Source organism: Sturnira hondurensis, unplaced genomic scaffold (genome assembly GCF_014824575.4).
Source record: "Sturnira hondurensis isolate 20B ecotype Veracruz unplaced genomic scaffold, ASM1482457v3 Scaffold0004091, whole genome shotgun sequence".
NCBI classification, from domain to species: Eukaryota; Metazoa; Chordata; class Mammalia; order Chiroptera; family Phyllostomidae; genus Sturnira; species Sturnira hondurensis.
Genome location: NW_028076722.1, coordinates 255,120 through 279,495, shown reverse-complemented (window position 1 = coordinate 279,495; position 24,376 = coordinate 255,120). Strand labels below are relative to the sequence as shown.

Here is a 24,376-nt window from a genome sequence, read left to right as displayed (position 1 = left end):
GAGCATAATGACACAGACACACACACACGGCCTTAGCTCAGTCTCAATCCAGATTTCTGTGGAGGGACATTTGATTGGTCTGGGCAGGTCTAGATGTCCACCCTGGTCTAAATGCTAAAGGCAGAAGGGTGAAGGCTACTAAGATGTGGCAGGGACTCACTCAAGCTTCTTACCACTCCACATTGCTTTTTTTAAAGATTTTATTTATTTATCTTTAGAGGGGAAGGGAAGGAGAGAAATATCAATGTATGGTTGCCTCTCGTGAGTCCCCTGCTGGTAACTGGCCTGCAAGCCAGGCATGTGCCCTAACTGGGAATCAAACCGCGATTGTGTGGTTCGCAGGCCCATGCTCAATCCACTGAGCTACACCAGCCAGGGCCTCCACACTGCTTTTTAACCCTGTATTAAAAGATAATTAAACTAAATTTATGGTCTTTTACTCTATTGACCAATTTTGTGTTTAGGAATTTTGTTTCTAAAGAAGAAAAAGTGATTAATTTCTATCATTCTATTTGAAAGTGTATTGTTTTAAGAAGGTTTTCAAAATTTTGAAATTCAAAATCCTTGAAAAAGAGCAAGCAACTGGTACATGAAACACATATTATACCTACTCTGAAACAAACAAATGCAAAATGTTAAATTTTATAAGCTTAGATAACATTGAAATTTCTGAATTACTTCTTTGAAAATTTTAACAGGACCAAAATATTAAACACTAAATACATGCTAGTCTTGCCAAAATGAACAACTTAGTTCATATAACAATTAGGTTTTTCCAGCTAATGAATAGATTTATCTCATCTGCAAGAGTGAAATTTATATAGTGAAGATTATGGCTCCTTTCATAAATATAATTACAGTTCTCTCTCATGTATCATTTTATAGGTGTGTATATTCATTTCAAAATAAAATAAATACCCATTCTTAGGTACTTTCCCAAGAGAAATTAAAACATGTTCACATAAAGACACACAAATGTTCACAGCAGCTTTCTTAATAATACCCAAAATGTAAATAACCTATATGTCTTTCCACTGGTGAATTAATAAGCTATGATACATCAGTCAATGGAATACTACTCAGCATTAAAAAGAAGCAAGCTACTGGTGTAGGCAAGAATATGAAAGAATTTCAAATGCCTAATGCTAAGTGAAGAAAGCCAGGCACAAAAGGCTAACATGCCCTATGATTCTACTATAGGACACCATCCTGGAAAAGGCAAAACTATAAGAACAGAAATCGTGTCCGTGATGGTTATTGGGGGAGGGATTGACTGCAAAGGGGCATAAAGAAACTTTTGGGAAATGCTCTGCATTATGATTATACTGGTGGGTGCATGACTGTTTTTTTAAATTCATCAAATTATGCAACCCAAAATGATGAAACCACTGTATCTAAATTATATCTCAATAAACTTAACTTCAAAAAATAAAAGGAATATTTACTCATAGTACATAATAAATACAGCACACAAATGTGCTACTCTTTAAACTCACAAAAATAAGTTTTACATATATAATATATTTTAAGATTAAACTGTGCCCTATAGTCTTATAATTATTTATAAATTTGATTTTAAAAATACCTTTTGATGGATTGGACAGTGAAGTTGTATTGAGCAACCATTTATAATCTAAGTAATGGAGGAAAATATTGTGGTTTTATCCTTTTTTTATGAAAAGCCAGCATTCATGTATTCCCCAGGCACACATACACACACACATGCCTAGGGAACATCTCAGGAAATTCTAGGAAGCCCTGGTTTCATAGGACATTCAGAAATCTAATTTACCATAGTATATACCAGACACTAAGGACATTGCCGTTTAATCAACGAGAAGTTCCTGGGACCTTGTAAAATGAAAAGAATCAATTCAATCACTGACTGGGTCATTCTGTTCTTTCCTTTATAGAACATTTCTTCATGTACACTTTTCAGAAAACAGGATTCTAAGGTGGTCCAAATAATAAATTTAAAACTTGACCCAGACTTGTCAAAAGAACAAAGTGAAGGGACCCAAAGATGAGGAAAAGAAACTCATAGGAAACTCCAACATAGGAGATGAGAGTCTTATTCCATGAGGTGAGAGGGCTCTTTGATTCAGGGATGCTAGGAGTTCAGAGTTTAGCCAAGACCTTCCTGGTTTCCTCACACCCTTGGTTACAAAGAAGAGCTGCCTGGTTGTACTGTAAAGAAGCACACGTTCTCAGTTGGGTGACATCCCAGCTCAATGCTTCACAATGGAGGTGCATGGCATTTATAGGCATACATGATTGATTTCCCGTGCCAGATCAGGGAATGTGGGGCTCCTTATGAGCAGAAATGTACTTTTCTGTAGCCTTGGGATCCCCTGAAAAGTTGGTTTTTCTAGGAAGTGCTTAAGTCATCAGAATGAGGCACTGAAGGAAGTTCTCTGGCATAAGAACAAAGAAGTTGGCATTGGTTTCTGAATGCTTTTCTGGGGCTACAGTCTTCCTCATTTGTAGGAAGGAGGGGCCCATTGTCAAGGGCCCATCCAGCAAGGGGATATCTGAATAAGAAATGAGCATCAGGTGTCCTTGCCCTGGTTCCCTAGAGCCCACCTGCGTGCCAGTCTTCCCAAGAGGGACAGGCTGGAAATGGAGCACAGCAACAGGAGGAAGGGACTGAACATTTGCAGCACACACATTATAATTGTGTTTGTTCTCCCTCCAGAAGAGACTTTCATGGTGTTAATTAGTATATACAACTTTTTAAAAGATTTTTTATTAGCAAAAGATAGGCAATTTCTCTAGTAATATGCAGGAGGTACAAACGGTTTGAAATTGGACCTGACAGGAGAACACCATACTAACCCAAGGCAGTTCTTGAGAGCAGTCTTCGCTTCCTTTCATCTTGGAAATGTGGTTTTCCACAAGCTATCCTTATTCCCTCTGGTCCATTTCATTCTGTTTTCTGTTCCCAAAGAACTGGTACTCTCTATTGGTTCATGGGTTTTCTTTCCTCTTAACACTAACACTACCTTTACCAATTCACTCTGTAGTCATCTGTAGTCAGTGTCATGCAGTGATTAAGAGAAGAGACTCTGGAGTCACATAGACCTTGTTTTGTATCATGGCCCTACCAGTTATTACATAGTCAAGTAACTTACCTCCCCCAAGTCTGCAAATTAAGAACAGTGTCTGGGGCATGGAGCTATTTTGGTGATTTGAAAGGCAGCCCATGCAATGTGCTAGTGTCAGGCACATGGTAGGGACTCAGTGCATATTAGCTTTTATATTATCACCACATCCATTTAGCTTCTACCTCCAGTTCTAATTGATAAATTCTTTCTGACTCTGTGTTCAAATTCTTTTGAAAGAAAATCAGATTGGCATAACTCTCCTACCTGACCACACAGCAACAGGGCTGTCCACAGATTAATGAATCCTCAGTCATATGCCCTCTCCTCACTACTTCACTGTGGTCTGGAAAGGAGTTTAGGTTGCAAAACCTGCTTATCAACTTAGCAGAGGCTGTGGGGAAGCAGTATCTTGAAGAAGAGGCAGGGCTGGTTAGTACTGCTCAGTATCCTACAAAGTGTTTATGAATACGGTATTTACAATATTGAACCAATGTCCCTTTATATCAGAAATGACTATGGTAAATACTTATTGGTTTTAATGAATTTGGCTGGTAGAGTACATCTGTGTTTTTCTTAAGCCTTTTTACTTCAAGAATTTCTATTGCAGTTTGATTACGATCATCAATGTGATGATAATAATTTAAAGGCAAGTCTAGAAATAAAAAATAAAATTGTTTCCATGAAATGTCTTCATGACAATCAGCCTCTGACATGGCAGTGGGGAGAGTGAACCTGAACTTTATCTGCTATCTCCTGTGTGGTGTGCATCTTCCTGAAGGTGAATTACCTTCACACAGCAGGCAGGCATGCCACAGAACATCCTCATAAACCTCCTAGAAATAGGCAAGACAGTTCAATTCAAATGAAACCATTTGTGCAGAGAGGTCTGTAAAGTTGTTGAGTCTATTATTTACAGGTCAATCCCATGAGATCTACAGGCTGCATAATTAGGACAATAGCTACTCTGGCCTCTTGCCCCCTCTGACTCAGTTTACAGACTTTATCCACTCAGTCAAACATAACAGTTCTCTGATGAAGCACAACACTGTCTATTCTAAGGAACAACTTTATTGACAAGTTATTATCCACTTAGATGCAGTAATTTATTTCTTCTTAGTTCATTTCATTTTAAAACTATCAGAAAATAACTTTTGTAACTCAGCTGTTAAAGACAAGACATTAAGTCTGATCCCATTCATTTATTCACCTATTCATTTAACAAATATGTTCCAAGGATTTTCTTAGCCTAGACCTTGTTTCAAGTACTTGAGATACAACAATAGACAAGACAAATCCTACCCCAATAAACCTTACCTTCTATAAAGACAACCAAATTAAAAAGATAAGTAAAATACATGGTAAGATGAAAAGTGATAAGAACTGAATTTTTTTCAGCAGAGGAGAAGGAGATTTCTTTGTTACTTTTAAGTAGTGGGTTAGATATAACATTAGTAAGACTAGAAAACATTTCATGGATGTCTCACTTTTATATTCTCGAGTCCTAATAGGAAGTTGAGAAAATCTCTCACATGGACAAACCAATCTGCAGGAAACAACCCTCCTTTGGTCTCTAGCCTCAGGTAGAGCACAAATCAGGGGCCTTAAACCACCCAAATCCACCACAGAGGGAGTGAGTTATACTGAAGATCAGAGGAAGTATTGGGTAAGACCATAAAGCCAATGAAAGCAAGGAATAGATCTAGAAACTTGGCAATCAGAAGAGGAGGAAATGTCAGGCTTATCTGGAAGATAAGGCCAGAGATAATAGCAAGCAAAGTTGAAGGCAGTCACCTACTAGAAGCTCAGAGATATACTCGTATAGAGGCACTCAGGAAACAGGTCCCCAGACAAGGCCACAGTAATAGGGGACAGAACCCAGGCAAAGAGTTTGAGAAGCAGATTTGGAACAACTCAGCCAAATTAACCTAAACTCTAAATCAAAATTCATCCTCAACCAGGGGCTTTGGAAAACATCTTTTTAGGGCAGAAGTCAACTCATCCTGTTTGTCTCTGTAGGTAAAGGGAAGAAAGGGCAGCTACAATAGTAATTTCAAGGGCACTATTTAAAGTACATCACAACCAGTATTACAGTGTAAAATGGAGACAGGTCCAAGCAGGGTACATACAGGCCCGAATGCTGAAGAGGGTCTTGGAAGGCAATTCCAGGCATGCGCTGTTAGTTGCTGAATGGATTATATGGCAGTGAAGGAGGGATGTCTAAAGCAAGAACAAGGAGAAGGTCTGGGAAGTGGCCTGCCGCGGTCCGGCCGCAGCAGGGTCCAGGGGTCCCTCGAGGTAAGGATAGGCGTCGGCAATGGGTAACAGGCAACTATACAGCTCAAAGGCAGGTGAAGCACTATTCCGTTTATTACAAGCAGGTTTTTTATATTTTCATTAACATTTACAGGTGCATAGTATAATCAGTTGAACAGAAAAAAATCAATATAAAAGTAATTAGGAAAAATACGAAAATTCCCATAGTTTCAACAAAAGTTATTTTAACCATAAATATATATCCCTATTCAAGGTAAAGGAGGGGCTGTTATTCTAACGACTTTAAACATTCAGGGGCTATTTCATTAAAGGGGATTTGCCTCGGGACTTACTTCAGGGGGCTGCCTTGGGTATTCCAGGCCCCCTACTAGCTGATATCATCATATCCTACAGTTGCTTAATCAGGTCAGGGAAGGAGGGGTTATTCTGGGGAAAGGCCAAGGTGATATTGTTCTCAGCCTGACCTAGTTGCTGTTCAGCTCTGAGAACAGTCAGCATTTCTAGGAGATTCCAAATGATCAGAAAGGTAAAGGTTAGAACACCAAGAGACAGCAAGATTAAGATCAATACCACATGTCCATTCATGCTACGTCTGCCAGGCCGGAACACGCTTCTTTGAAGTCGTCCTCCCCATGCTTGGACTTTGTCAGACAGCATGGTTGGCGCTGGGACTGGACATGGCAGTGGCCGATAATCAACTGGTACTCAAACACCTCAATGTATTGACATAAGATCTATTACCATCTCTCAGGTACCAGATCTTAAATCTGAAGTCCTAGAATGGCAGCTTTGATGACAAAAGCTTTGACCATTAATAACATTTTGGTTCAGGTGAGCAGTGCAGAATAGTCATTAGAAATCAGAATACCAGCCAAGCCACTTACAAACTGTGTCTACAGCACATTCTTTTTACTCTCCAAGCTGTGGCTCTCCATCAGCGAAATGGCCATAATGACACCTATGTCACAAGGGTGTTGTGAAGAGAAAAATGAAAAGAGAAAAGGCTCAGCACAGTGACTAGCACATAGAAATTGCCCAGTAATCACTGAAATATAATGTTACACTGGAAGGGCCCTTGACAAGATCTCGGACAATTCCTAATTGTACATATGAACAACTTTAGGTGCAGGGATATCGTAATTTCCTCATGGTTACTCAATACTTTAATCACAAGATCACAAGAGGAACACAGGTTTTCTGTCTCCCAGGTGAACGTTCTTTCTTCTACATCACATAATCCTCTTACAAATCATTTCCATAACTTTGCTCCCATGGTGCATTAATAAGATATGTATTCATGATAGAAACCTTTTGCTGTGGAAATATAGTGGGGAAGGGAGAAGAGTAAACATAAAATTAGGTTTTGTGCATAAATGATAAAACCTACAGATATTTACTTAATGAAGGGACTTGAAGTGTGGGGTGGGGGATTGCAATGAAAATACCATTTAGACTATGAACTCATTCTTTTAAAAATGATCAGACGATATGATGCTGTTTTCTATTTATTGTCCTCACAAATATTTCCCAGTTATTCTCTGACTAATTGGACTCTCCAGAAGCTCGGGTAGGGGACTATATTCTGACAGCGCAGAGACAATCTTGCCTTGGGAATGAATTGTTGCCTCTACATCTCCTGTGAATCTGCATTTTTCTAACTAGCAGCTTCAAGATGATGCTTCTAAGCAGTAATATGTAGTAAAAGCCACAGCATGAAGAGTACATACACAAGATCAGCACTACCCCTGACCGCTGGGGACAGCACATTCACAGATAAATGGTAATGGGGAAAAGTACAATAGAAATAAATTTAAAAAAATTAAAAATAGAGAAAATTGCCAAATACATCTCCCTATTCCTCACTTGTCACTTATTTATTCTTAATCAATAAATGAGTTTGTGTGTGGATAAAAGCAATGGAAACAAGCATCAGGCCTCTATCATAGCTAACTCCCTTCCCTATCTCCTCCCCAATCCATAGATCTATAAATGAGCAGCACCATTGATGGAAGTTGAGAACATGGTTCTATGGCTCATTGATATCTGAATGTGTATGTGATGTTGCCATATACACAAACTTTTAATAGTTACTAAGGCAGCAGAACATGTTCTACCTTCTAAAAAGCAGAAGAATCAGTCACAATCTGTCAGAAAACGACCGTTTGCCAAGGAACTCTTCCAGGAGCCTAACCATTGTTTAATATGTTATTGATTTTCTAAACTGTTAAGTATGGTTTATAATGGCAATAACCTACATGATACCACTCATTACATCAGTTAATACCTAGTTTATTAGAACATTAACTTTTGCCACAGGCAATTAACTGACAAACTGATTGCATGGGGCAGGGGGCGCAGAGGGAGACCTCAGAGATTTCCGAGACAACACTAGTTATCTACTTTTAAATGGCTTGTGGGAGCTCAGCAGTGAATCCCCAACTCTTTTTAAAAAAATGTTTCATTTATTTTTAGAGAGAGGGGAAGGGAGGGAGAAAGGGAGCAAAACATCGATGTGTGAGAGAGACATTAATTGGTTGCCTCTTGCATGCCCCCAATCAGGGACCTGGCCCACAACCTAGGCATGTGCCCAGACTGGGAATCAAACCCCGGACCTTTCTGTTTGTGAGATGAAGCCCAACCCACGGAGCCACCCCAATCAGTGCCCAAACTCTTCTTATTCTTACCTTTTCTTCCTAGAAGAAACAACCTAGTACTATGCAAATATGAAGTCCTACTGACCTTGATGAACTAACTCACAATTACCCATTGAAAATCATGTGCATGGTTAATTAAATGTCACTATTAATGGGAAGATGTGTGTGTTTGTATGTGTGCAGGTGGAGAACTTGGGAATATGATAAAGAAGAATTCTAAACTAATGTAAGAACATTAAGTTTTGCTCCATCATTGGTGTCAGGTAAGATTCATGTTTATTCCTTTACACAGAGGTAGAATGACATGTGGGAAGTTCTTTACATTTTATTGTATTCTCAACTTAGTACCTTTTTATTAAACAATATTGTCTAGCCTATCTATACTCATATAACAACTTTTTCTTAAGTGTCTCTATGAAAGATGTTTAAGATCCTCAGCGAACATACAGGTGTGTGTGCATGTATTTATATAGTTATATATTTACATATATGAAAAAGATTCTTTGATATCTTTGTATTTTTTAATTTTTATTCATTGATTTTTGTAGAGAGGGGAAGGGAGTGACAGAGAGAGACACATTGATTTGTTCTACTGATTTATGCACTCATTGCTTGATTCTTTTTTAAGATTTTATTTATTTATTTTTAGAGAGGGGAAGGGAGGGAGAAAGAGAGGAAGAGAAACATCACTGTGTGGTTGCTTCTTGTGCGCCCCCTACTGGGGACCTTTCCTTCAACCCAGGTATGTGCCCTGACTGGGAATTGAACCACTACCTTTTGGTTCACAGTCCACTGCTCAATACACTGAACCACACCAGCCAGGGCTCATTGCTTGATTCTTGTATGTGACCTGACCAGGGATCAAACCTGCAACCTTTGTGTATCCAGACAATGCTCTAACCAACTGAGCTATCTGGCCAAGACAGATATATTTGTTTTTTGTTTTTGTTTTTTGTTTTTTTAAAAAAACAAGTTTTAAAAACCTGGTATTTGGAAGAGACAAGACTTCTAGAATGGTGGAATGAAGAGATTTGCAAGTCCTGCACCTAACACACAATGATACAACTGGAAGCAATTGTCAAAAACCAGTCATTTCAATATTGTTTGGAAATCAACCAAAGGCATATAAGTATCTGAGAATCATTTGCTTATGCTTAAAAAATGCAGAACTTTGTGCTTCCTGTACAAACAGCATTTTCACCCACACCTGCTCCCTTTCTTCCCCTACCTGCTGCTGAGCTCATTGTGGATAATAGCTCTAAGTTGGGCAAGCCATTGTCATCAGGAGTTCACTACCAGTGGAGGCTGACCTGATCAGGTAACCCACATGCAGGGAATTTGTTTGAAACAATAGCTACTTAGTAGCAAACAATCAGCAAAGGACAACATCGCAGCTGTCTGAGTTGTGATACTAGATGTAGCAATTTACCATACAACCCAGCAATGTCACTCCTAAGTATCTAGACAAAAGAGATAAACACACAGATTTGTACACAAATGATCATAGCAGCATTATATACAATAGTCAAAAAAACTAAAAATAACCCAAATGTCCATCAATTCATGAACAGATATACAAAATGTGATATATATATATATATATATATATATATATATATATATAAAGTCAAATATTAATCAGTAATAAAAAAGAATGAGCTATTGCTACATGCTATATCATAAATGAATCTTTAAAAAATAGCTAAGTGAAAGACACTAACACCAAGTGAAAGATCACATATTGTATGATTTCACTTACATAGAACATCCAGGAAAGGGCAGTCTATAGAGACAGAAAATTGATTAGCAATTGTCAAGAACTGAGGGTGAGACTATTGAGTGAATTTAATGGGCAAGTAGGTCATGTTAGATTGTGGTTATAGTTGCACGACTCCATAATTTACTCAAATACCTTTAATTGTACACTTAAATTGAATGAACTGTAATGTATATAAACTTCCCAGAATAAAGCTGTTAAAATTGGTAAATGATAGAGTATGAAGATATGAGTGAGGATACTAGCACTAATACAAATGAGCATTTGCTCTATTATAATAATCCAACTCCTTATAAAGTATGAAGCATCTTGAAATAGCATTGTACAATTCTAAGTAATTTCTCTAAAGCACATCTCTTGTTGCTTCATAATATACTAAAATAGAAAATTCTAACAGCTCCATTATTTTCCTTGCTATATCTTAAGAAATTTTTCCATTTGGAAATGGCCTCATAAATCATGATAATAATTTCAGATAGTTATGGGAGAATTTGTTCTGAAATTACATGTGTTCTAATAAACTACATATAAGAAAAACAAAGGAATTATTCTGTGTTCCAGCTATTGAAAGAGAGAGAAATAATTGTTAATAATTTATTCTGGCATTAGCTTGGCATCAGATAATGCAATGCACTGAACAAAAGAGTGAATATCATTGCAAATAGTATCTATCTACTTAGGTCTTCTGAAACTGATGTAACTGTCAATTTTTAAACTACTTGAAAAACCTAAGACCATTGACCTTTTGTTCCCTTCAGAGTTTCTTTGCTACAGATTGATCAGAAGCTCCATTTTATATTTTTTCAGAACAAATGCAACTCAATAAAACAGTCATTTTGTGCTTAAAAGTTTTTTTCCTTAAAAAGTAAAATATAAAATGATGGACATTATGCTTTCTCTTTAAATTTAAAATGTTGAAACGGCTGTTTCCACCTGTGAAATTTATCTAATACATATGTGCATACACATATTTGCATACAGATACATATATAACATGTATGCATATATTTAAATAAATTCTATTACCTGATGTTGGTGTGGACGTGGGAAACTTGATAATACCATTTCTTGCTGGTCACATTGCCAAATGGAAATCAATTTGTCCATGTTTATTTTGAAACATAAAAATCTTCATGCCTGTGACTAGTAATTATCTTTTAGAGAGTCTGTCCAAATATCCTGCTATTTGTGTATTACTTCAATAGGTGCAGCCTCTTTGGAGTCCAGGGTATGTGTGGATTTGAGAAAGAACAATCTGATTCAAGAATATTAAATATTTTCAGAGTGCCTGCCTTCATTATGATAAAAAATTAACAAAACTAATGCAGATTAAATCACTTTTCTTCTCTGACATTTTCTAAAACCCTTCCCACTTCAGCTTTATTGCCACACCAATCCATATCCCATGTGAATTAATAAAGATATTACCCAAAGGACCTTGGCAGAATGAATCTGGAATTGTGACCTTTGAGGTTAATGTAGAGACAGTAGTCACTTCAGGTCCCATTTGGTAAGGTTCTACTGTTTTTAAGGCTTTTGGTATCTTGTGACCCACTCTATCTGCCAATGAGCATAGATGGAGTCCTTGTTTAAGTCCCCAGATTCTTTACCAAGGGTATCATTTATGTAACTAGATGATGAATGCAATTCTTTCTGTAGGATCAGAATGAGGCCACAAAAGTCCAGAAGAGAATAGTAATTGCCTGGTGAACACACAAAGCCAAAGGGTTGGCTCATCAGTGGAAGATTTGCAAAGGGTGTGGTCTAAAGCTGGGTCCTCTAGCATTAGCAGATCACTGGTCTCCAACTCAGCAAAGATGGTGAGATTAAAAAATCAAGATGGTTCATCTCATTGTTGTTGGGTTGTCTTTGTTTTCTTTTGTTTTGTTTTATAATTTCTACTGAAGTATAATATCCAAAAGAAAAGGGTATGTATAAATAAGTGTGTAGCTCAATAAAAGTTTATGAACTCAACTTACCCATAGCAGTAGCACAAGATCAGGAAACATAACATTATCAACAACACAGATTCCTCCTTCCAGCTTTTTCCAGCCAATCTCCCCACTATCCCTGACCTCCAACATAACAGAATAACTTTGCCTAGGTTAAAGGTTTTGTATAAATCATGCCATACATTATGTACTCTTGTGCTTGGCTTCATCTGCTCAATATTGTGTTTTTGATATTTTAGCATGTACAATTGTTGAATGATCATCCTCAGTGCTGTATAGCACTTCATTGTGTGAACATTCCACCATTTACCTTTATATTCTATTACTAATAAGCAATTGGATAATTTTCATTTTGGGGCTATTACAAATGAGGCTTCTACAAACATACTTTAGTTGAACATATGTGTGCATGTCTATTAGATATATTCCTAAAGAATAGAATTGCTAGGTCATAGAGAATAGATATATATTCAGCTGTAGTATATAATGCCAAGGCATTTTCCAGTAACTATAGCAATTTATACTCCCACCAGTAGTATGTGAGAGTTCCAGTTGCTCCACATCCTCATTAAAACTTGATATTTTCATTTTCATTTGGGCGACTCTGATGAATATTTAGGGTATGCAGTAGTGACAGGATTTATTTTGAGAAAGATTTCATTGTGCTCTGCTTCACTTCCCCTCAACTCAAGTGGGAGGAGCTTTGGGATCTACAAGACAGCCTTGAAATGTGTTTCTGAGAGTTTGAGAAACAAGAGGACAAGCATCTGACTTCTTCCTATCAATTCTTGTTTTAAAGAGATTTTATTTATTTATTTTTTAGAGAGAGGGGAAGGGAGGGAGAAAGAGAGGGAGAGAAACATCCATGAGCCAGTTGGTTGCCTCTTACACTGTCCCACAACCCAGGGAACTGGTGACTTTTCAGTTCGCAGGCCAGTGCTCAATCCACTAAGCCACCAGCCAGAGCCTTCCTATGATTTTTAAAGGCAAGATCTATGGCTGTGTCTAGGAGGGGGAGAATTTCCTCCACCTACCCTTCTTTAGTTCCTGCAGCTAGACCAATACTTAATATAATTAAGACAGTACTGTAGCAAGAGAAGAAAAAAGACAATTTAATACTCGCTCATGAGAGAATCACAATATGACGCTCGGATCATATAATGGGGCTCAAGGAAATGATGGAACCAGAAACCTTTTTACACTTTTGAAACAAAGAAACAACCAATTTGTGAGCAATTGACAGGACAAAGAAAGTCAGTGCTCATTCGAAAGGAATCTAAGCAAGGTTTGGGCTTAGGAAATAAATTAGAAAAGACACAACAAGGTTTGTTTATACAGACTTTTTTGACTAGATTTAATAACTCTTGTGATAAGGTGTGTCTCAGCCCTTGAGGAGTAGGGAGTGCACCTCTCCTGGAGATTTATCTTCTGCTTTTAGGGCAACAAGGGAGAGCCAGAGAGCTCTTCTTGCTCAAGCTGCTTCTGAAGTGATTTTCGTTCAGAATGATCACATGCCATTGTGGCAGCCTGCCCTGGCAGCCAGTGCTGCCCCTTGCAACTGGTGGAGTGGAGATGGCTGCCCTGTGAGCTAGCTCTTCTTCCAACAAACGTGGGGCAGAGCTGCAGGTTTCCTGAGGACTGCAGATGACTTTGAAAAAGGGAGAACAATCTGGGTTTCCTCCAAATTTACATAAGAACCTCAATTATAAACCACCCAAAGCCCAGAGGCCGAGGCTGAAATCCAGTATAGCCAGCCAGGTAAAAGGCATTCAGCTCAGTAAGGGGTCGAAGTGGGAGATCTCTGATAGGAAAATTGCTAAGGACCCCATACATATGCTCCATGGGAAGGAAAGAGTCATCATTGGAACACTATTATTGCCAAAGTGCTTCAACGCTGGAGTTCAACTGACCCAACCGCTTCAGGGCAACTAAACTCTGCTCTTCTCACTGTTGCCCTAGGGCCAGCCATGTACTAATTAGTACATGGTTAAGAGAAGCTGGTTCCTGTCCCTCTCCTGCAAGGAACCCTATGCTTAGGGAAGAGAAAAGTTTAACTCTGAACAAGTTTGGCCGTTGAAATAACATTAGATTAGACTGGAGCTAAGTCCTTATGAGATGAAATTGAACTTGTCAATGCTTTAAAGAGATTTAAATGTTTGTATTGTTTACAAAGGCCTGGAAAACTGGAGGGCAATGTCAAGGATTTCATCCAGGGGCAGGGAGAGAACTGATCCCCAGTAATAATTAAAAGGAGGACAATGAGAATGGATAAGGAAGAATTTCATACAATACAGGTGACTGACTTAGTGTTTAAAAAAGAAAAACTCTGATAACCCTAATGCTGATTTTCCCTATGATAATCAGTCTCTCATGGATACAGTTTATAGGCAAGAAGTAAGCAGGAAGGTGAGTGAAGTTAAAAGAAAAACAGCTGCAGTGTATGTAAAAACAAATCAGCTTCAGCTACTACCTAACCGTGTGCTTCAGAAAAGGCAAAATCGTTCAACAGAAGGTGTCAGATTGACCTCTCTGAGTGTCCTCAGCCTCTATTTACCAGTGAGCAGTGATAACTGAATGTCTGTGCCTTAACCTACTACTGCTCAGAAGATGTTCCATCAAACTGTTCTAACAGCCCCATGGACAGAAACAGTCTCTCTCCAGTTGTAATAGGAGAATGCACGACCAACATGCAGACTACTGAATGTTCTGTACCACAAGTAAATTCCAGTGAAAGAAAGTTCAGGGCGTACAGCAAGTACAAAGCATTCCTCAGACTGCCGCACAACCATTTCTCCACCACCAAAGCCAATGATCCATTCTTCAACATGTCCGATAAACCAACCTCATAGAACTTCAGGGACTATAGCAACAAAATTTCCTAATCCTCTAGGACTTAAGAGAACATCGTCACCTCATAAAGAAGAGCGCTCCAAGAAAGCCAAAGCAGAAGAGAATAAAACAAGTGAAGATGCTAATGGTCTTGTTTTGAGTGGGCATGAGAAAGCAAAAACAGGAACAACTTTATGCACAGAAAAACACAACTCACCTAAAGACTAAAGGGCTTCACTGTTGGCCTTGCACCTAGTACAGACCTTACCAATATCCCTGGTCTCCCTGAAAATCTTCTTAAAGCTAAGATTGAGCCCTTGCTGGTGTGGCTCAGTGGATTGAGTACTGGCCTGCAAACCAAAGGGTCACCAGTTTGATTCCCAGTCAGGGCACATGCCTGGGTTGCAGGCCAGGTTCCCAGTAGGGAGCATGTGAGAGGCAACCACACACTGATATTTCTCCCCCTCTCTTTCTCCTTCCCTTCTCCTCTCTCTAAAAATAAATACATAAAATCGTCTTTAAAAATATTTATTTATTTATCTTTAGAGGGGAAGGGAAGGAGAGAGGAAGAGAAATATCAATGTATGGTTGCTTCTCGTGCATCCCCTGCTGGGAACTGGCCCCTGCCGGGAACTGACCTGCAACCCAGGCATGTGCCCTGACTGGGAATCGAACCGCGATCGTCTGGTTCGCAGGCCCGCACTCAAACCACTGAGCTACACCAGCCAGGGCTAATAAAATCTTTTTAAAAACTGAGATTCAACTGGTCAAAACCACTTCAGGGGACATAAACAATATCTTCCAACTCAACCTGCTGTCTTCGAATGCTAACAAAAGGAGACTAGAGACTGCAGGTTTAGTCCTGACTAAAAATTGATTGTTTATTTGGTGACTTCCCTACTGGTGAAGGAGAGCAGACTTTTTCACCCCAAAACATGCCTCATTGAGATATGGATTATTTTGAGATTGAAAAAAAACATTCAGGTAAAACCTCCCACCTTCCTCCTACCTGCCTAAAAGAATTTAGGTAAAGAACCTGCTCCACGTAGGGAGTTGTCATCGTGTAGTTTAACACAAACCAGTTGTGACAGACAGAGAGGAGCCTAGCAAGGCCTGTTTGATCAGAGCCCTCTCTGTGTTCCATTGTCAAAGTTGGCCCAGCAGGCAAGCATTTGTTTCCCAAGCATTTGCTTTCCATCGCCTAGTGAATGGCCTTCTACACTTTGATGTCCCGCCACTACTCTCCTTTCCCCTTAGGTCCAGAGTGGCATATAAGCCTCAGCGGCCCTATTTGTCCTTGGGCTCCACGTTCTCATGGAGCCCCTGTAGTACTGAATCCATGAGGAACTGAATTTGATTGTTTTTCTCCTCTGAATCTGTCTTAGGTCATCTGAACTATTCAACCAGGCAGAAGAACTAAGAAGGGAAAGGGGAAATTTCCCCCTCCCCAACACTGGGCTCAGCAGCATTTGTTAGAAAGTCCTAAGTAGTAAATGCAGAACCAGGAGTCTATTATTAATTTGTTAGTAGTAGGATGAAATACATCAGACGGTGATAAACTTAGTTACTTTTTCTTAATCTGGACAAAGAAAAAGAACAAGGTTTTTCAAATAACATGTTTCATAAATTCTCCATTCTATCATACGTGGATTTTCATGTTAAATTGCAATTATTCAAACACTTTCTCCATCTTTTTTAATTAATTTCCCAAAGTTGGAGTATAGTTTTTACACATTTAGGAGATGCATTCATTGAGACTGTTGTTTTGCTAGCTTTATGCTGTCTAGTACACACTGTTTCTTCTCCTCACATTTTCGTTCTCTGTAGTCACTTTGCCTCCCCCTCCCCACTGCCTAAAAAAATATGGTTATACTCCTAGGTGAAGTGCACAGTGAGTGGTATTTCGTGTAGCTGTGGATTTAGATTGAAATTGTCAGGCACAGATTCAGTCTCGTCATTTTGTTTACACCATGAAGAAAAATTCAGCTTATTAAACATTTCATCAAATTGCACCTAAGCTTTGCCAAGCAGGAAACTTGGACGTTTTCTGTGTAGAGACTTTTTAATTCTAGTCTTCATAACCTAGAGATCACACTGTTGCTTTTATATGATGATATAGTTCCTGGTTGAAACACATTTTTAAAGAAAGAAAGGAAGAAAGAAAGAGAGAAACAGAAAGAGATGGGGTGGGGGGAGGAAGGAAGGAAGGAAGGAAGGAAGGAAGGAAGCAGCAGCAACAACCAACACCAAGCTTAAAGGAAAAAAAAACAAGAATGAAATAAGCTAAATGCTTAGTATTAAAGAATTGAGATTGTAAATGTAATGAGTATATCACATTTTTAATGTTAAGAATATAATATTATTATAATAGCTTGGAGTTGTTAATTAAAAAATTAGAGAGCCAAGATCCATATTTTACTTTAAATGGTTACATAAATTTAATTATAGCTTTCACTGTCTATACATTTAGAGGTCATTTCGGGAAGTAATTTATAATATTTCCACTAGATATATTTTTATTTATATAATACATATGCATGGATGTATAGATATGTGTGTATATGTGTCTATATATAGTTCAAAAGCATTTACTGTCTGTTTCATTGTACAGAGTATGTTTAAATGTATAGTTACAAAATGTAATAACTGATATAGAACCCTGCCTTCCTGGAGGCTGGAAAACTGTAAATTAGTAAAGAACTAAGAGAAATTTTCATGTGTTTTTTTTTAATTAAAATATTTCATTTATTTATTTTTAGATAGAGGGGAAAGGAAGGCCATAGAGAGGGAGAAACACACTGACAGGCGGCAGAAATGTTGATCGGTTGCCTCTTGTGTGCCACCAACTGGGGAACCCCGGCCTGCAACCCAGGCATGTGCTCTGACTGGGAATCGAACTGGTGACCTTTCAGTTGTAGGCCAGTTCTCAATCCACTGAGTCACACTAGTCAGGGCACCTAGTTTAATAGGATTACAGAATATTTTGTGGCAGAGATGCCACAGTGTTAGCTAAATCATCCAATAATTTTTACACAATATCACTAACATCAATGTCTGGAGCTTATGTCTAAGAAGTTATACTCGTAACCCTGAATCAACTCTGTGATTCCCTTAGTCTCAGCCACTCTAAACTCTTCGTTGGGTACAGGGTCTAGGGGCTCTACAAAGTCTAAATAATAGTGGTCTCAATCCCTCATAGATAGTCCAATTGAGGCAGGATAGTAAAAAGCTAGGAAGTTCCTGGGCAGGTGCACTGGGGAAACTGAGACAGGGAAATCAAACAAGGGCAAACAGTTTGAGCAGTTTTGAGGTTGAGGGCAAACAGTTTGAGCAGGTTACAGCCAGCTGTCGGATCACCAGACCTTATCTCCCCTAACCAAGGACACTCGAGAGCAAATGGCTTATACCTCTCCTCCCTAATCAGAGAATGCATAGCTTAAACCTCCCTGGTCTGGGAGATAGAGAACAGAGACCCAATTATTGCCATTTGTGCCAGCCGAACCAAGGACTGATGAAGTCAGGAACAAATAACAAAACCCCATTAAAAGCCAGACAGACTCAAGATAAAAGTAAAACCGTGTAGCAGACCAAAGAATATTCCGAAACCCCTCTGATGTGCTCATTTTGACACATCATCATATTAAAAATGCACCTGAAAAGTTGATCAATATTCTGCTAACCCACCTTCCCAAGGTTCTCACCCACAGAAAAAAGGTAAACAGCGCTCCGGACAAAGACTCAGTGTGGGCTCATTCTAGAGCTGACCCATGCCACTTCCCTGGTGTGAACCTTTGATTTCCTCCTAAACTCTAAGGGTTCCCAAGGGAGTTGGAGCCAGGGGAGCAGTAGACAGCGGCACCACTAACCAGGCTAACCCCTGGTCCTGTCTCCAGGGCCCCCTTTTTCTCTGACTACCCAGTGAGCTGACAGCAGCCCTGCCTTGGCTCATTCCTTTCTTATAACTGTTCTAGGAAGCCAAAGCAAAGCATTGCCTAGGCTCTACTGTTACTTCTTCTACCCCAAGTCCTTCCTTTGTTTCAGTGTCTCTTGCCTTAATGAACATACTATCAAAAGCACCTGGACGCGTGTTATGAAGTCTTTCCTGCATGAAGTCAAGAACCCACACTTACAGGCAGGCCTGAGGCAGACCCGCTCTGGAACCTGCCTGTCCAGTAACACACTGGCCCATCAAAGGTTGTTGCAAATTCCTGCTAGAGGTGTCAAAGTAAAGGGGAATGCCAGGTCTGATTGCATGCCTTCAGGTAATGCTTACCCTCTACTCTGTGTCTCAGCGTTGTTCCCTTCCCTCCACCCCAAGGGGAAACCTAATATGAGATACATACCTCACTTCTTGAGGCCTCAAACCAAAACTGAACAGGATATTATTTTAAGAATTCTGTTGAGCCCCAACTGGTCTGGCTCAGCTGTTTGGGCATCATTCTGCAAAGTGAAGGGTTACCAGTTGACTCCTGGCCAGGGTACATGCGCGGGTTGTGGATTTAGTTTTCGGTCTGAGGGAGTGTCAAAAGCAACCAACTGATGTTTCTTTCTTGCGTTGATGTTTCTCCCCCTCTCACCCTCCCTTCCCCTCTCTCTAAAAATAAATAAATTAAATTAAAAAAGAAATCTATCGAATAATATAAGAACATAATATATCAAAGCAAATTGAAATCGCATATTTGATATGCTGTCCTTCAAATCCATTGATCATCTACTTACAAGAGATTTCTTCTCAATTCCACTGCCCCAAATAGCACTCTCACCTCTTGACATTTCCTGAATCCCTCTACTCATCAATTGAAACATATTCTCCCAATGATATTGCAGTATCATTTCAAGACCCCTCAGTGGATGCCTGAAGCCACAGATAGCACCAAATTCTATATATATAATGTTTTCTCCTATACATACAAGGAGTCTGTCCAGAAAAAATCCAACCATTGTTAGTATAACAAGAATTGTTTGCACAACATCAATGTAAGGTAACCTGGTAGCCAAGGAGAGTGGGCTGGAATATGCATGTGTGAACAATGATGGTTTCACTATACTAGTCAGTGGGGGTGGTAGACATTGTTGGGTGAGCTTATGTACTGTGGGGCCATCACATTCAGAATGACTGAGCAAGTAGAGCAACGAATCTGCATCAAATTTTGCATGAAGCTAGACCATTCCTCCATGGAAACTGTTTGGATGATTCAAAAGGCCATAGCTTTGGGCAATTGGTGGTTGTCAGCCTCAATGCAACAATGTGCCTACTCATGCACCACATCTCATGCAGATTTTTTTGGCAAAACACCAAATCATCCAGTGATTCAGCCCCTCTACAGCCCAGATTTGGTGCCTTGCAAGTCCTGCCTTCCCCAAAACTCAAATCACCTTTGAAAGGAAAGAGAATTCAGACCATCAATAAGATTCAGGAAAACACAACAAGGCAACCGATGGCGATTGGGAGAACTGTGTGAGGTCTCAAGGTGTGTCATTTTCCTGTGTACAATGTTTCTTGTATCTTGAGACTTCTTCAGTAAATGTTTCTATTTTTCATAATGCATGACTGGGTACCTTCTGGGGAGACCTCATACATACCTATGATAAAGTTTAATTTATAACTTAGGCACAGTAGGAGATTAACAAGAATAATAATAAAACTGAACAACTATAACAATAAAGGTTGTAATAAATAAATAATAAAACTAAATAAAAGCTTGTCATAAAAATTATGGGACTGGCTTTGAGCCATTCCTAAATCAAATAAAGGTGACTTGAACACAGGCACTGCAATCCTGTAACAGTTGACCTGACAACCAAGATAAGCACTAACTAACTGACTAACAGGCAGGCAGCATGTACAGCACAGCTACATTGGACAAAGGGGTCATCCATGAGATTCCATCAAACTACTCAGAATGATGCATACTTTTAAAGGTCTGATTTGTTTATTTCCGAAGTATTCCATTTAATATTTTTGGACCCTGGAATTGTGGGTGACTGAAAATGTGAAAAGCAAAACTGGATAGTGGGAGAGTACTGTATTTTCTTACTCCATTTTTGAAAACAATTAAGAGCTTATTAGTATCTATTTCCATAACCACCATTTATAACCACCTAAATAAAACAACAAAAGCCATATGAACAGGAGAGCCTAGGAGGGGGACACATTTATATCGATTTTCTATAGATCCATTGACTGGATTTGTCCAGTCCATTTCAAGGAGAGTTGAGGCAGCACTAATTCATGAGTTTTGAGAAATATTGGCAGTGTACGAACCTCCAAAGACACTATGTTGAGTGAAACAGAAAAAGCCTCTGCACTTCCATAGCTTACTATCTAGGGGAGACAGACAGACAAATTATCACAGAACTAAGGCACAGTTAAGAGCCATGATGAGTGCTGCACAAAATGTAGGTTTATTTTGTTGAAGTGTGCAGGGAACCTAATTTCCACTGAAAACTCTAGGAAGGCCTCTCAGAGGTTTTCACGTACAGCATGTCCTCAGGAATGAGAACCAGGCATGGAAACCACAAGGAGTAAGACGGACAAAAGCCCTGAAGTAAGAACTTGGGTGTTTGAAGAAATGGCAGGAGTGAGTAGCATAGGGAGGGCAGCAGCAGAGCTGCGGGGTGCAGAGTTTGCAGAGAAAGGCAGAGGTCAGCTCCAAATGAGTCAAGATATCATCTTAGGTATGATGGGAAGTCCTTGAAAAGGTTTCGGAAGAAAATGGCATGATCCGGTGGACATTTTATAGTGATGACTCTGTAGTTTTGGAAGATTAGATCCAAGGATAATAATGGATGGCATTTATGTGTATAAATCTAGAAGAGGTTATGAAATTGAGGACATAGTAAGCAAATTATATATAAAACCACACACTTTGTTTTGGGAAAGAGTTAGGTGTCAGGAAATACATCGAATTTGTCTAATGAGAGAAGCGCCTATTAGGAGTGTGAGAATTCTAGAACAAAATTCCTAGTAGACCCTACTTACAAAAACTTCCTCAAGTAGGTAAAAGTCTAAATTACTTGAAATGCTTTTTCCCATTTGATCATCAAATGGAACATCTGACTCTAATATTCCCCTGTATCAAAGCCATGTAAGATCATTCAGATACGATTTCATGGGACAAAGCCAAAAATTGCAGGTCTAATTTCTATTACCGTTGCATTCACATGTCTCCATACAGCTGACTATGTGACTGCTGCTACAGTGAAGAATAGCGCTCACTAAATTTAAAACTCTATCACCCAGAACACTTGTTATTAATGCGTGTCCTAGTCACTCTAGTAGTTATATAAATCCATTGTACAAGGGTTACTGTGATGGCTGAGAGACAATATACACAGCACTATCATCATGCAGAGTAGTGTTGGTGCCAACCACTTGGTGAATATGAGTAACAATATTATGGACTCAGTAGGTGACTTTTGAACTAAATGTATGCATTTTAAGAAAGCGGTTGCACACATATTGTAATAAAGAGGCAATGATAGAGACCACTATTTGTTAAAATGAGTTTCACACATTACAGCAAAAATACATCATATTGGGGGGGTTGGGGTAAAAAAAAGGAAGAAAATACATCATATTAACCTCATGCTAATACTCAGGAAATTCTTTACAGCCCTTACTTCCCTTTTCCTACAGTTTTGCATTTCCCTACCAGTTTGGGAATGTATAAACTTAAATTTGGTGTAGGTTGGTCTATTGCCTCCGTATATTTTCTTCCTGAAAAACTGTTGGGGAACATTTTACATTTGAATTATCACAGTAATTCAGATGACATTTTGCTGCAACCAATCTCAGCTCTTAATAGCTTATTTGCATGTGAAGATACATGAAGTAGGCTTTATTTTGTACTTTAGGAAATTTAGCAGCACATTGTGTCCTTCTTTTCTGGAAGTGGAAAGTGTTAGCTAGAAATGGCCCAAAGCATAAAAGAGAGGAATGCAAAGCACAACGGGTCAGATCCCCTAGAGTTTTTCATAATGTCCATTTCTAATCTTCCTGGGGAAAAAACTTCAACTTTGCTTTCTATGAAATAAAAAATGCTGCCCTTGATTATTAGCCATTTTCAGCCATACTCTTAGTCCATTTAGACATACATTTAGTGAAACTTTCCCTGTAAATCGGTAAAACAGGTCTCGATCTCAAAAGTGCTTCATGCTATTTGCAGAATTTCTTTTCAGAGGGTGCCACCACGGGATTCCTATAATCCTAAACTGGTTCTTAGTTTTCTGTGATAGATACAACTTGGGATTTGCTGTCTGCTCTCACGTCGATGGAAATTTTAAATAAAAGGGGTTAAGAGAGCCCAAGGAATATTTCCTAATATCTAAAATACCAGGGAAAAAAGGAATTGGACCCTCTAAATATGATTCACACTGAACATGTAGCTGAAGGGAAGAGAAATGGCCTGGGTTGGAGGGTGTAGTTAATTAGAAAGTATCACAATCTGCTCCCCTATTCAACTCTGTCTGCAGTTCTGGGGCCTTTGCTTGGGAAGAACTGGAGAAATTGTGACAATAAAGGGTGAAAGAAGGTGGATACATTTTAATTACACTGCAACCAGCAGAGAGTAAGTGGTGAAGACAGAATGGATTTGACTACATGTAGGTTTGGGGTTTGGGGAGTTTGAAAGCATTTCAACAGAGGGAGGGGAAAGACTTTTTCTGCAGCCGTGCATGTGATACTGTGACAGAGAGTAAAGAAGAAAGAGGATTTTAAGTTGTGTTGATTGTCAAAAAAGATAAACAACCATAGCCATTTCTTTGGATGCGAAAAAATTAAACGACTCTCTAGTTGGTTTTGTCATTGTCTTTTTCTTTTCTTTCTTTCTTTCATTTTTTAATCTAATGCAGGGCTGTATACATTTTGTAATCAATCTCTCTAATCCTGACAAAGTCATTACTATTGTGCTCATTTTACAGATGATAGAACTGAGACTCAGAAATGTTAATTGGCTTGCTCAAAGCCATACAGTTAATAAGTAGGCCTGCTGGAGATTTGAACCTGATATGTATGAATCCAAAATCTATTTTCCATTCTATCCTGCTGCTTCCCTATGCATTCATTCTTCTGAGCAGAGAAAATAAACCAAGCATTAGGAAGAAAGAATTCTTGAACTTTCCCTTTTATCTTTCTGCTGTCAACATAAATATTTCCTCCATGAACTTACTTTATTTTTAAGTATATGTCATTGATTATGCTATTACAGTTGTCCCAATATTCCCCCTTTGCCCTCCTCCACCTGACACCCCCATTCCTTCTAGCAATTTCCCCTTCTTAGTTCATGTCCATGGGCCATGTATATAGGTTCTTTGGTTTCTCCATTTTCTATAGTATTCTTAACAGCTCTCTGTCTACTTTGTTCCTACCAATTATGCTTCTTAATACCTGCACCTTTTCACCCGCTCTCCCCCTTTCTCCTCCTAGCTGATAACCCTCTGAATGATCTCTATATCTATGATTCTGTTCTTGTTCTAGTTGTTTGCTTGATTTGTTTCAGTTTTTGTTTTTTTTTAGATTCATTTGTTGATAATTGTGAGTTTGTTGTCATTTTATGTTCATAGTTTTAATCTTCTTTTTCTTAAATAAGTCCCTTTAACGTTTCATGTAATAATGCCTCGGTGGTTATGAATTCCTGTAGCTTTATCTTATCTGGGGAGCACTTTATCTGCCTTTCCATTCTAAATGATAGCTTTGCTGGATAGAGTCATCTTGATTGTAGGTCCTTCCTTTTTATCACTTTGAATACTATTTGCCAGTCCCTTTGTGCCTTGAAAGTTTCTTTT

The 24,376-nt window shown here is 38.9% G+C and overlaps 1 pseudogene; it reads left to right on the top strand.

The window, feature by feature from the left end:
- The first annotated feature begins 5,317 nt into the window (after positions 1-5,317).
- The window catches only part of LOC118985137 (malate dehydrogenase, mitochondrial-like), a 54,306-nt pseudogene continuing 35,247 nt past the window's right edge, over positions 5,318-24,376 (top strand).